Here is a 15,412-nt window from a genome sequence, read left to right on the forward strand (position 1 = left end):
ATTCAACAAACCTTCAAAATACTCACTCCATCTCCTTCTCACATCACCACTACTTGTTATCACCTTCCCATTTGCGCCCTTCACTGAAGTTCCCATTTGCTCCCTTGTCTTACGCACTTTATTTACCTCCTTCCAGAACATCTTTTTATTCTCCTTAAAATTTAATGATACTCTCTCACCCCAACTCTCATTTGCCCTTTTTTTCACGTATTCCCTGCGTGTCGTAAAAGTCGACTAAAAGGGGAGGGAGCAGGGGACTGGAAATCCTCCCCTCTTGTTTTTTTTTTTTCAATTTTTCCAAAAGAAGGAACAGAGAAGGGGGCCAGGTGAGGATATTCCCTCAGAGGCCCAGTCCTCTGTTCTTAACGCTATTTTGCTTATGCGGGAAATGGCGAATAGTTTGAAACAAAGATATATATATATATATATATATATATATATATATATATATATATATATATATATATATATATATATATATATATATATATATATGTATATATATATATATATATATATATATATATATATATATATATATATATATATATATATATATATATATATATATATATATATATATATATACATATATATATATATATATATATATTTTTTTTTTTTTTTTTTTTTTTTTTTTTTTTTTTATACTTTGTCGCTGTCTCCCGCGTTTGCGAGGTAGCGCAAGGAAACAGACGAAAGAAATGGCCCAACCCCCCCCCCCCATACACATGTACATACACACGTCCACACACGCAAATATACATACCTACACAGCTTTCCATGGTTTACCCCAGACGCTTCACATGCCTTGCTTCAATCCACTGACAGCACGTCAACCCCTGTATACCACATGACTCCAATTCACTCTATTTCTTGCCCTCCTTTCACCCTCCTGCATGTTCAGGCCCCGATCACACAAAATCTTTTTCACTCCATCTTTCCACCTCCAATTTGGTCTCCCTCTTCTCCTCGTTCCCTCCACCTCCGACACATATATCCTCTTGGTCAATCTCTCCTCACTCATTCTCTCCATGTGCCCAAACCATTTCAAAACACCCTCTTCTGCTCTCTCAACCACGCTCTTTTTATTTCCACACATCTCTCTTACCCTTACGTTACTTACTCGATCAAACCACCTCACACCACACATTGTCCTCAAACATCTCATTTCCAGCACATCCATCCTCCTGCGCACATCTCTATCCATAGCCCACGCCTCGCAACCATACAGCATTGTTGGAACCACTATTCCCTCAAACATACCCATTTTTGCTTTCCGAGATAATGTTCTCGACTTCCACACATTTTTCAAGGCTCCCAAAATTTTCGCCCCCTCCCCCACCCTATGATCCACTTCCGCTTCCATGGTTCCATCCGCTGACAGATCCACTCCCAGATATCTAAAACACTTCACTTCCTCCAGTTTTTCTCCATTCAAACTCACCTCCCAATTGACTTGACCCTCACCCCTACTGTACCTAATAACCTTGCTCTTATTCACATTTACTCTCAACTTTCTTCTTCCACACACTTTACCAAACTCAGTCACCAGCTTCTGCAGTTTCTCACATGAATCAGCCACCAGCGCTGTATCATCGGCGAACAACAATTGACTCACTTCCCAAGCTCTCTCATCCCCAACAGACTTCATACTTGCCCCTCTTTCCAGGACTCTTGCATTTACCTCCCTTACAACCCCATCCATAAACAAATTAAACAACCATGGAGACATCACACACCCCTGCCGCAAACCTACATTCACTGAGAACCAATCACTTTCCTCTCTTCCTACACGTACACATGCCTTACATCCTCGATAAAAACTTTTCACTGCTTCTAACAACTTGCCTCCCACACCATATATTCTTAATACCTTCCACAGAGCATCTCTATCAACTCTATCATATATATATATATATATATATATATATATATATATATATATATATATATATATATATATATATATATATTGGAAAGGATCACAATTTTGTGCGTAATCAAGATATTCCTATGAGTCCACGGGGAAAATGAAATACGATAAGTTTCCAATTGTACTTTCGTGTTATAATCACATCATCAAGGGAGACACAAGAGAGAGAGAAATATAACAGTCGGTTGATATACAACGAAGAAACGTAGCTACGACGCTATTTGGTAAACATGCGATTGTCCAAGACAGACTTATCATGTTTCATTTTCCCCTTGGACTCATTAATACATACATACATACATACATATATACATATATATATATATATATATATATATATATATATATATATATATATATATATATATATATATATATATATATATATATATATGTATATATATATATATATATATATATATATATATATATATATATATATATATATATATATATATATATATATATATATATATATATATATATTTATATTTCCTTTCAAACTATTCGCCATTTCCCGCGTTAGCGAGGTAGCGTTAAGAACAGAGGACTGGGCCTCTGAGGGAATATCCTCACTTGGGCCATTTCTCTGTTCCTTCTTTTGGAAAATTAAAAAAAAAAAAAAAAACGAGAAGGGAGGATTTCCAGCCCCCTGCTCCCTCCCCTTTTAGTCGCCTTCTACGTCACGCAGGGAATACGTGGGAAGTATTCTTTCTCCCCTAACCCCAGGGATATATATATATATATATATATATATATATATATATATATATATATATATATATATATATATATATATATATATATATATTGGAAAGGATCACAATTTTGTGCGTAATCAAGATATTCCTATGAGTCCATGGGGAAAATGAAATACGATAAGTTCCCAAGTGTACTTTCGTGTTATAATCACATCATCAAGGGAGACACAAGAGAGAGAGAAATATAACAGTCAGTTGATATACAACGAAGAAACGTAGCTAGGACGCTATTTGGTAAACATGCAATTGTCCAAGACAGACTTATCATGTTTGATTTTCCCCGTGGACTCATTAGTACATATATATTTTTTTTCTTTTCTTTTTTTTTTTTTTTTTAAACTATTTGCCATTTCCCGCTTTGGCGAGGTAGCGTTAAGAACAGAGGACTGGGCCTTTTTTGGAATATCCTCACCTGGCCCCCTCTGTTCCTTCTTTTGGAAAATTAGAAAAAAAAAACGAGAGGGGAGGATTTCCAGCCCCCCGCTCCCTCCCCTTTTAGTCGCCTTCTACGACACGCAGGGAATACGTGGGAAGTATTCTTAATCCCCTATCCCCAGGGATAATATATATATATGTATATATATATATATATATATATATATATATATATATATATATATATATATATATATATATATATATATATATATATATATACACTGGGGATAGGAGAGAAAGAACACTTCCAACGCATTCCTCATTGTGTCGTAGAAGGCGACTGAAGGGGGCGGGAGCGGGGGGCTGGAAACCCTCCACTACTTGTATTCTAACTTTCTAAAAGTACCTCAGAATACATCTACTAAACATTTCGCTTCAAATCCACGAGTGACGTCATTTTCTCCTCCTTAGTTACATACACAGTTTACAGGTTATTCTCTGTGAAACATGTGCAAGTCTGTCTCCTCCTACTCCACTGATCTATGACCTCCTGATCTCTGCTACCATTACAAACAGCCTCGTTAGGTCACAGTTGTCTGCTCATGTTGGAATTTCTCTGTGCAATTCCTTGTATTTCAAGATTTGACTTTTAGTTGATAAGAATTTGGAGAGGAGTCTACCTAACGGTAACAATGATTCAGAAATATACTATGTAAATATACCGAACCTCTTGTATATGTTTTAGCTTCTTTAATCGGAGGAAAAAAAAATGCTATTAATTCCCGTCAAGACACATTGTAAACACGTCTGATAATGAATGTCAGGGAAATAAGAACCATGACAAAGGCAATGACTCAGATTAATGGCCTTGATGATAAAGACAAAAATGAATCATATGACGACGTGGGACAAACACAAGTTCCTTTGATATGATTAAAGCAGCTGGTGATTACTTCAAATGATGTTGAGGGAAAACAAAGAGAAAACTATGAGAATAACCTTTATTTTAGTGAGCTATCAAGAATTAATCTTGAATATGATAAACTAATGTCGGAGTTTAGTGAAGCTTGGGATGAATCTATGATATTTTGTTTGGAAAACGCAGCTGATGGATTCTTCTCTGTTCCTGAAACAATAGGTAAATCATCTTGTCCCAAATGGTGCCGAACAACCCTGTATGAGTAACGACCCTATATGAGTGGCTCATAGAAGACGTCACTGCCTATCCAGCCAAGCCGAGTGGGAGAGCTATAACCAGGAGGCCACACCTGGGAAGGTGTCACCTGGTACGTCCGGCTGGCCGGCGGTGGCAAGATTGGGCTGGAGTCAAGAACCAATACCTAACTAAGGCTGTTTACCCAGGCCACCTCCCCTGCCTGCCTGCCTGCCCGACCACACCTGGGAAACATAAGGAATAAGCGGAGATGCAGAACCTGCACCACGACAGAGGTGAGCTGTCTCCAGTCGCCATGGTAACTTGAGGAGAGAATGTTCGTGACCTGTGTTGGGAGGAGACCATATACTGTTCACCAGCCTTACGTATACAAGAGGTGTGGGGGCGCGTCGTCAACACAGCTCAGTAAACAATCAACAGTGGCGGTTATAGTTAGTTAGCTAAGAGTTCAAGTGTAGCACTTAATCACCTGTTGTCACTGTTAGATTCGTGTGGTCCTCGACTAACTGTCACTCGCTGTCGTTGTTAGAGTTGCCAGGTTACGGGCCCTTACCTGTAGACAGTCCGCTGTCTGATCTTGTCTTACAGGTCAAATATTGTTTAGAGACTCGTCAAGTACTTGTCTTGCTCGGTCTCTTATGATAAGGAGTCTGCAATATGTATGCAGGTATGTTTAGCGTTAAACTTTCTGGTTATTGACCGTCCGTTATCTAACCAGAATCTGTACCTTACGGCAAAACATAAGAATCACGATATTTGCAACATGATAACATGTTTGACCATCAGCAGGTAAGGTCATCAAGCCGCACCATACATACGTCAGACAGTAACATCAGTTGTATAACAGGATGTATATATGTTGTTGGATTTAAGGGCTATCACCTAAAGGTCATGAAGCCAGAATATGAACTATAAGTTCAACATATAATGATCATCCAGGTCCAGCAGGCAGCTGGAATTCGTGAGGATTTTTGGAGGGTTTTCGTGTTGTTGTGAGGAAGAGAAAGAGAGAAAGAGATGGAGAGGAGGAGGGTAACAAGTCCTGGTGTTCAACCCAGGTGCTCCATTGTCAGTCAAGCCAAATATCCAGAGTAATAGTAAAGTGGGTTAGTTTGGGGGTTTTAGGTTCATCGACCGCCTGAGTCAGTAAGGTCAACAAGTTAGTCATAACCACCACTCAAATATTGTTAAACACCTTCACCTGTTGATGATGGCTGTACGGCCATACACACTCACTAAATATTTGACCCATATACGTAATCCTATTTTTCCTTGTTTCTTTTCTTTTTACTTTCCGCTCTATCAATTGCTGGGATCATAACTGTGCTAAACGTCAAACTGTAACCACTATACAAATCATCCTGAACACATTTTCCAGGGGTTCAAGATCATTTTAAGACCATACACGTTCTCACTGCATATATGACCTTGTTCCTACGACCAATTTTGGATTCAAAGAGACAGCGACCTATGGAAGGTCATTAGGTCACTAATCCTTTATATGTTCCACTTTAAAGTCACCTAACAATCCTTTCAACGTATTATTGTCTAAATAGTTGGGACAGTGAAATATAGGAAGATGTACGTTCAAGGAAGACATATGCAATGACAGAGTTACGTGCAGCGACGACAAGTAGGACAGACAAACCTGAGAAATGGTTGTTAGTGATGGTGTGAACAGCAGTATTATTATTACCACACATCACCAGCACACCTTTGATGGCGCTCCTACACCTTCGTGGCTGCTGCACTCCACACAGGAGCAGGGGATGATGGCACATATCTATGAAGCAAAAAGGTTTTCGATGAGACTGTGCTATTTCTTCCCTTCCCTGGTCGATGATACAGCCTTTCCCCAAGGTTACTTGTCATTCCAGGTGTAACGACTTATGGGTTGAGTCCGGTAACACCTTTTCAATAATAGTATGTGAGAGAGTGGAGTGACCAGGATGAACAGCGTGTTCTGCGCCTCAACTGATTGATTGTATGATAAGAATATAGAGAATTACACACCATAAATGTCACTTGCAAGGATCAAGCCAGAGATGAAGGATAGATAACTAGAAGGGTAGAATACCTTTACCCGGGATCAGTAGCACCTGTGGTAATGGACACACCTTTGTAATGCTTGATCACTTACAACTGATCAACTTTAATACGAAAGTCTTAGGTACTGTCCCTCAGGAAAACTTTTTACACATATTTACAAAACACGTATATATGTTAGATATACACTATCTCTAGAATATATCTTTACCTGGGACGTGTGACACTTGTGTGGATAGACACAACTTTGTAATGCTTGATCCATTACACGAAATGAACTTCACTAACGAAGAGTTATACAACGCGTCGTTGAAGAACATTAATCAAATACCTATACAGAATTTTTATGTTACATGAAAGATATTTCTTGATAGTAGTAAACACAAGAAATGGTGACGAAAGAAAAGGGATGTAGAGGTAAATATTTTGTTAGAAAATGAATTGCTCCTGCCTTAAACTAGCTCCTTGCAATGGATGTTGTTTTAGATACCCACAGTAAGATATATTGTGTGATTAATCACTATAAATGTTTATGTTTAACAGATCTTTTATTTCTTATAGTATTTCACTGATTCAGGTTTAAGAACCTTGGTTCTGAACAACCATTATAATGCAACGCAATACATATTTATCATAAATAAATCATTTATCACAATAACCATTATGTTTGTACCAGATTCTTTAAGTCCTCAATCACGTTTGTTAATATATAAGGAATTTCTCCGCCACATTTCAATACATAACATATATCTACACGTGTGGAAATATATGTATATGTTTTTATAAATTTTTCTTTGGCTTTTATAATTAAGGTGTAAGATATCCTTCTGAAGAGAATACTAGATAATATTATAGGCTATGTGCGTGTGTGTGTGTGTGTGTGTGTGTGTGTGAGCGCACATAGGAGTGAAAACATATTTTACACTTACAAGGTTAAGAGACGAGGCAACACAAGTGTACAAATCCTTCCTCAAAACTCTCACGTGATAATGATTAAAGTACTATACACACACACACACACACACACACACACACCCGCACACACACACAGACACACACACACACACACACACAAACACACACACACACACACACACACACACACACACACACACACACGCACAAACACACACACACACACACACACACACACACACACACTCACACACACACACACAGAGCGGCGCTTTCAATTTTTGATGTAGATTGATTTCCTATCTTAGTTTCATCTACGGAATTCTACATCTTCAGTTCAGCACAACATTGTGGTAATGAAGGGAAAGTCACCACATTTACAAGCCGAGTGCACGTAGCTTATCCCACCTCGTTAGAGAGAAAACTTACCTGTATTTGAATTAATGAACGGGAACAGAGAAGAATAAATTTTATCACACATTTATTATACAACTATATAATTTATATTATATACATTACCACATTTCCTGCACTTTCCATCACAAATTTGCTGAGGTCATAACCTTGTACTTACCATTACCTTACAACCTTAAGGATGGTGGTCTACAACACCTCTACATTGATGGAGAAAACGAAAAGTTTCGTTTTACTATTAAGACCACAGAAGTGCGGTAATTCCACTTCACTACCACTAACTACTAGTTATTTTACTTGTTGATTTTCACGGCTAAGATTTTCATCCTCTGAGCGAAGCCATACAATAATCGTCCTTATCTACTCTGAGCATTGGATAGCCTCCTGATGATCAAGATTGCTGTTTTGGTTGTCCGTTTCCCTTGTTACTGCTGCGCCTCACTGCACACCTTACAGGAGTGCCTTCCACAGTATTAGGGACAGCTGCTGGGCCTCACTGTAGCTACTTCTGGGACGGTTGCCAATCTTCCTCGTATTCCCTCATGACCACAGCGCCAAACCGACTCCCGCCATCAGGCCGAAACACACAAACATTTCTGACAAAATTGAGACAACCGCTTTCGCGTCAGTTTTGACACCAAGTGAATTTATACGACAATTACGTTCAAGATGCTTGGTTTTTCGTTCATGGATTGAACAGAAGCAACCAACGATGGTTGCTACTGCCCAATCCATGAAGTCCCCCCCACCACGGAAAGGTAACCAAGCTTCGGGGGGGATGGGTGTTTACCCTGACGCCAACGGAGAAACTCAATACAATATTTTTATTATAACTTTCCTTAATCTTGAAAAATAAATCAATCAGACGGACCAATAGCCCCAGTCATATGAAGATTGGCTAACCGAATGTATATCGTTGTCAGTCCTCCTAAAACTTGTATATTTTCGATCATTAGAGCATCCATCTATTCATCTCATATAAGTGTTGCTAGGACAGTTGTCTATTAGTGCAGAGATCTTTTCCTCGGTAAAGAAAGTGTAGCCGGACTCCGCCCTCATGAGGTTACTGCACGACAGCAAAGATCACCCTTTGGTAGGCTGTGCTATAGGCAGCACAGCTCCGTCAAAGATCTCACTCCATAAGTGAACTTATATAGATTCCTTTTTTAACATTTTGCCTTGTCTATAAGGAACTCATCAGTTCTTCTCCAGTGAAAGCAAAAAATCATCCAGAAATTCATTTGTCTTCTCAATATCAGGATCTTGTGGCTCTGTGTGTGGGACGGGGCTGGTGGGCTGTGTGTCTGGCTGTGTCTGGGGAGCGGGGCTGGTGGTCTCTGTGACTGGCTGTGTCTGGGAAGCGGGGCTGGTGGCCTTTGTGACTTGCTGTGTCTGGGGAGCGGGGCTGGTGGTCTCTGTGACTTGCTGTGTCTGGGAAGCGGGGCTGGTGGTCTCTGTGGCTGGCTGTGTCTGGAGATCAGGGGAAGTCTTGGGCATAAATTTCAATATACTGTGAGCGATATCGTCTCTCAACCGATCCCTCTCGATCTTCTCTTGCACGGCCTTCATGATGCGTTTGGGCGGCTTTCTCCATTTTCTTTGCATTTCAGTTGGTGATCCTGCGCCATCGAGCCACATGATACCAGAATAGTATCGTTCCTGTTTCCCAACGGGTCCAATCTTGGTGTCACACATGATGCCGAGTGAACCCAAATGGCGGCCGATGTTTACGTTGGAAGCCACGGGCTCGTTATGTATCTTGCAGTAACTTTCATACCGTTGCTGCAGCTCTTTCCTGCTGATAAGGTACCGCTTCATAGTAATAGTCTTTCCCTTCATTTGAACGAAGGTATTCATGAAACTAACAAAGGAAGCCTTTCCTTTGTAATCCCGTTTGTAGTAACAGAAGGCCATTGAAGACGTGGATTGGGTCAGGTGAAGTTACACAGACTAACAAGATAGTCCTATAATCAATGGTCCTGTATCAGCACTGAGCTCGAAATACGTCAGAACGACAATTTCAACCCAGGGCTGGAGGGCCAATTGATGATATTCTCACGTCTTGCTCAACCAAGTAACCTCGGTGAGACCTTGTTTATATTTAAATATAGTAAAGTTAATATAGTGAAGCTTGATGATTCTATTCATATGTAAGTTGCAATGTAATTTGTGTATATATATATATATATATATATATATATATATATATATACATATATATATATATATATATATATATATATATATATATATATATATATATATATATATATATATATATATATATACACATATATTCAATAATGGATGGAACTTGGCTCCTAAGGTGATTTTGTTGTTGGAGTGGGACCTCCAGCCATTCTGTCCACCTTTTCCCTTTCTAGACATGTGGTGGTGCATTGGGTAGTGTGGCAACCTTCGTCTTCATCTTTTTGGGTGCAGGCTTTCAAACCTGGTGGAGTAGTTGTGGGGTTTGCTTCTTTGCTGTACCCGACATAGCCATCTGGGCGTAGCTATCTACCCGGGCTGGTGGGTCAGCCAGCATAGCTACACGCTCACTCGGTACCTGGGCTGGTGGACGAGCAGCCTTCCTTTCTTCCATGGCTACAGTTTGCCTAACGACCTGGGGTTGTGGAGCTGCCATCTTTACTACCACCCAGGTTGGTTGGGCAGCCTTCTTTCGTTTCTTTGCCACACCCTTCTGGTTTGGCTGGTTGGGCAACCTTCTTTTTCCTCTTCTTCGATACAACCTGCCAACCGAATTCGTCTGCTGGTGGGTCCGTTTCTTTCATGGATACAACCTCTGTAGCCACTTGGGCTGGCCGGTCAACCTTCGGTTGTAGGTAAAAGTATATATATAGAATAATGTGGTTATCATCAGCAGCCAGAGGCCATTCCTCCCTCCTTGCCTGCAGAGTTCTTGATTTTCTGGAAAGTTCTACGAGATTCTGGTAAGATAAATACCATTGAGAGGACGTTGTTAGGGGACAGTCAGGTTCAGTTTAGAGTTGGTTGTGGGATGGTTCTTTTACTGTGTCGTATCAGCCAGATGGGTATTTCTTTTCACAGTTTTCGTTAAAGTTTGTTTTCTAGAAGCATAATCTAGAGCCCTATTTTCCATTTGTTTATAATTTTTCTTGTTATGGTTTGATTATAATCATTAGTTTTGTTATTGTTGATGCTCAAATATTTCATGTTATGTTTGTGATTCCCGTGGAAGCGTCTGACATCTTGCTAGAAGACTTTCTGGTCACAATATTTCTGCACTGGGGAGTTGATCGTATTCTTTTATTGCAGGTTTTGTTATTATCTTGCTTTACATTAAGGTCTACTGGAGGTTTTCCCAATGCTGGTTGAACATATGTCCAGCAACAGGAGATAGCGTAAGATACAGTATTGATGAGACTTATCTATCTATATACCTATCTAAATATCGCTCTATCAGTCTATCAATCTAACTATCTATCTATCTATATATCTATCTTTATCTGAAAGTCAACAATGATAGAATCATTGATATATAAAGTATAACAATGTCCTCTCAATGGCAATTATCTCACCAGAATCTTCTAGAACCTTCCAGAAAACTATGAACTCTGCAGGCAAGGAGGGAGGAATGGTCTCCGGCTATTGATAAAACCATATTATTCCATATATATGTTTATATATACATATTTATGTATATATATGAATGTATATATAACGTACAGAATAATGCGGCCATCATCAGTATCGAAGAAAACTGAAAAGATGAGGTCCCACCGAGATTCGAACTCGGATTGCTGGATCCAAAGTCCAGAGTGCTAACCCTTACACCATGGGACCTGATAAGAAAAGATGTGATTTCATCTAAATGTTTTACATATAATCAACCAGAGGCCATTCCTCCCTCCCTGCCTGCAGGGTTCAAGGTTTTCTAGAAGGTTCTCTAAGATTCTGGGTAGGAACTGCCATTGAGAGGACGTAGTTATACGTATCATTAATGATATTGTTGTTGACTTTCTGATTTAGAAAGGTAGATAGATAGGTAGATAGATAGATAGGTAAAAAACAGATATTAGATAGATTGATAGATACGTAATGCTGTATATATCAACTTTCACAGAAATCAGTGATATCTGTTTTATTCTGCAAGAAGTACATGTACATGGATGTAGTGATAATATGGGTTAGGTATAAGACCAGTCGTGTTGAGATTGTAGTGAATGTGACCATTGACTTCAACCTTAATAGTGTAGTGAAGATAAAGTTGTAGTGAAGATAAATCTTGAAGTGACTCATAAGGTTGTTGTGAGTACAAGGATGCATCGTAAATGAGTACTTCCTACCTGAAAGTCAACAATTACAAAATTGATCAAGTATAACAACATCCTCGGACAACCAACTACAAACACCAACCATAGAGTGAACCTGACTGTCATCTAACGACGACCTCTCAAAGGTAATGATCTTACCAGAATCTTCGAGAACCTTCTAGAAAACCTTGAACCCTGCAGGCAGGGAGGGAGGAATGGCCTCTGGTTGATTATATGTAAAACATTTAGATGAAATCACATCTTTTCTTATCAGGTCCCATGGTGTAAGGGTTAGCACTCTGGACTTTGGATCCAGCAATCCGAGTTCGAATCTCGTTGGCACCTCACCTTTTCAGTTTTCTTAGAAACTGATGATGGAACTGAGCCATATAGTTGACCTTCGATGGACATATATTTCTTACGGCCCACCATTTTATTTAAGTATGAAGATCTCACGGCAGAGAGGAAACGTGTGATATTCAAAATCAAAAGCCGCAATTGCCCTCATGGTAATGGTCGACATGTTTGCAGACAGATGACACAGACATGTGAGAAGTTAGACAAATATGGACGTTCCTGGTTGCTGTATAGCCTAGGTTTATTATCACCTGTAATGAAGGAGAAATGTTGCACATTATTCCAAACCTTTTTATTTAGGCTAGGTTAGGCTAGGATGACTAGGGTCCATAACGTAACAGAGCTGGGAAATGCATCATATCGGATCTGTATTTGTGCAAAATGGCGCAAGTTTGTGGAAGTGATTTACGCAATGCCGGAGAGAATCCACCTCCACCAGAAATAATGTCTCAGACCATACAATATCTGCTGTTGGACGAGCAGGGGACATTAGACCAATATATTCCTGTAGTTTACTGCTCTTCCCAAACACGCAGCAAGACATTCGTAAAAGCGTTAAACTGAACTTTTCCATCGGTTTTCATATCTTTAATTACTCTAACCATTTCCAACAGATGGAAAAAATCATTTTAAAAATCAGAAATTATTTGCCTATAAAAAGCATTTTGATCGATCGTACCAAATATTCAATTATTTCTGTACCCGACAAAATATTCAGTCACTCCTATATCCGATATTTTTCCTGCTGGCTGGTGCCGTTAAAGTCATATGGTAATTTACCGCAATTAGATTATAGATATATTCATCTATATGGAATGGCTCAGCGTGAAGAAACATATATATTTTCACTAAATCCTCCTCTTCGCTACATAGTTATAACACATCTTGACTACACCATTGTATGACCACATTGTGTTCTTATCTTCACCACAGCCTCGGCAAAATTGATGTTTTCTTCACACATCAGGGTAGATGGCCATCTTTATGATGACAGAGAACACACATAACATATTAAACCACTTATCTTTAGTCACTTTAATCTAATTTCTGCTGATAAAAACGAATTATAATGACAATCCTTGAGTTCTGTGATGGGACATTGTACGGGTGAAGGAACTGTTGTGAGGCACATGTATTAAACTATTGAGAAATAAACTTAACTGTATTAAAGTATTAACTTCACTATATGAGACTTCTCTATATTAAGCTATGCTAGGATATGATCAGTTCCCAGGTTATATAAGGGCGGGAGCCAGGCCGAGAGCATCATTTGAGCTGTGACCTCTGTCGAGTGAACATCTCTGCTCCGCCTTGCAAGCTCCCTCAACCTTTCCTCGAACACTTCAATATAATAATGTTCACCAAGGAGGTAGGACGATCCTCCTTTGTCCAGGAGATGGAATTTGAATATGTCCATGTATTTGATATGGGCTATGGCTGTGTGGACATGGAGGTGGAATACCCAGACGTGGAAGTGATGGATGGAGTGGAATTTGGCTCTGTGGATATGGAGGTGGAATACCCAGAAGTGGAATTGGAGGAAATGGAATATGGGTGAAGCTGGTATGAACGCCATATGGATTTGGTGAAGGTTGACCTCGTAATGTGTTGACGTAAAATAGGTCAACCACTGTGACCATGTAGCGGGGAGGGCCACATCCACCAACCACGAAGCGAGCCCCACCAAGGAGAAGTATCCTGGCTGCATCCACGTACGAGAACCACCGCGGGATTGCCGTCATCCAGTATTCCTGCTATGCCTCCTACAAGAAGGCACTTCTTGCCAACGTGACACCACTTTCCGTCAACGGTCGCTGTGCAAAAGTGAAACCTCACTGTCCTACTGATGCTGACCAAGTGACCTCGCCCTCTCAAGTTGCACTGCAGCCCACACGCCCTACCAGACCCACCATCCATGAGGAAATGCAGCCCACCCCACTTGTCAGGCCCACCTTCCGGGAGACATGGCAGGTCTCAAGACCTGTCAGGCCCACCATTCAAGACCGACTTGGTCCCCCAACACATGTCAGGCCCAGCGTTCTAGACCGACTGGGACCAATAACACATGACATGTCCTACGTTACAGACCGACTGCACTCCGCACCACGTACTGGCGTTAAAAGGCGTGTCGAGATGACACACGCTCCCCGTGCCAAAAGATTCAGTTTGTGAGGAACCTGAGTTCTTTCTTCCTGCTGGTGCTGCAGGAGAACACGGCCCTAGAGTGGACACTGGAGGTGTGTTTGTGTTTGGGTTATCACTAAGGAACCAACACCAAGACAACTTTAGTTTGGCCTTGCCAAGGATTACGTTAATCTAGCGGAAGTGTGGCTTTCTCCCAGTAGTGGATGACACATAATATCTACGTAGGGACGTTGAAAAACAAAGAAAGAAAAAAAATGGGAACATTATCCCGCCCAAAAAAATACATAAATTTACGGGGATAATTTCCTTCGTCTTCAAGGAAAAAATGAAACTCTTCCGACGCTACCGTGCCTTCCATAAAGCAACCCTCAAAGAAATCACTTTCTACACAATGCGCAAGGATTCAGTTAGCCAATCTTCATATGACTGGGGCTATTGTTCCATCTGATTGATTCATTTTTCAAGATTAAGGAAAGTTATAATAAAAATATTGTATTGAGTTTCTCCGTTGGCGTCAGGGTAAACACCCATCCCCCCCGAAGCTTGGTTACCTTTCCGTGGTGGGGGGGACTTCATGGATTGGGCAGTAGCAACCATCGTTGGTTGCTTCTGTTCAATCCATGAACGAAAAACCAAGTATCTTGAGCGTAATTGTCGTTTAAATTCACTTGGTGTCAAAACTGACGCGAAAGCGGTTGTCTCAATTTTGTCAGAAATGTTTGTGCGTTTCGGCCTGATGGCGGGAGTCGGTTTGGCGCTGTGGTCATGAGGGAATACGAGGAAGATTGGCAACCGTCCCAGAAGTAGCTACAGTGAGGCCCAGCAGCTGTCCCTAATACTGTGGAAGGCACTCATGTAAGGTGTGCAGTGAGGCGCAGCAGTAACAAGGGAAACGGACAACCAAAACAGCAATCTTGATCATCAGGAGGCTATCCAATGCTCAGAGTAGATAAGGACGATTATTGTATGGCTTCGCTCAGAGGATGAAAAT

At 40.4% G+C, this 15,412-nt stretch overlaps 1 non-coding gene across 1 annotated transcript; it reads right to left on the reverse strand.

Annotated features, from left to right (window-relative positions):
• Positions 1-11,377: 11,377 nt before the first annotated feature.
• On the reverse strand, positions 11,378-11,449 carry TRNAQ-UUG (transfer RNA glutamine (anticodon UUG)). The gene has a single exon. It is a non-coding gene; the product is annotated as a tRNA-Gln (tRNA).
• Positions 11,450-15,412: the final 3,963 nt, after the last annotated feature.

The sequence above is a fragment of the Panulirus ornatus genome, unplaced genomic scaffold, assembly GCF_036320965.1.
Source record: "Panulirus ornatus isolate Po-2019 unplaced genomic scaffold, ASM3632096v1 CTG_6609_pilon, whole genome shotgun sequence".
NCBI lineage: Eukaryota > Metazoa > Arthropoda > Malacostraca > Decapoda > Palinuridae > Panulirus > Panulirus ornatus.